Raw genomic sequence first — 403 nt, 5'->3', positions numbered from 1 at the left:
GAACAAAGCCCAAAGTGAATAGAAGGAGGGAAATAATAAAGATCAGAGTGGAAATAAATGAAACAGAGTCTAGAAAAGCAATACAAAAGATTAATGAAACCAAGAGCTGGTTCTTTGAAAGGATAAACAAAATTGACAGACCCTTAGCCAGACTCATCATGGAAAAAAGAGAGAGGACTCAAATAAATAAAATCAGAAATGAAAGAGGAGAAATAACCACAGACTCCACAGAAATACAATGGATCATAAGAAAATACTATGAGCAATTACATGCCAACAAATTGGACAATCTGGAAGAAATGGACACATTCCTAAAAACATACAGTCTCCCAAGACTGAGTCAAGAAGAAATAGAAAATCTGAACTGACCAATACCACCAATGAAATAGACTCAGTAACCAAA

Source organism: Pteropus vampyrus, unplaced genomic scaffold (genome assembly GCF_000151845.1).
Source record: "Pteropus vampyrus isolate Shadow unplaced genomic scaffold, Pvam_2.0 Scaffold146, whole genome shotgun sequence".
NCBI classification, from domain to species: domain Eukaryota; kingdom Metazoa; phylum Chordata; class Mammalia; order Chiroptera; family Pteropodidae; genus Pteropus; species Pteropus vampyrus.
Note: the sequence above shows the minus strand (reverse complement) of the source record.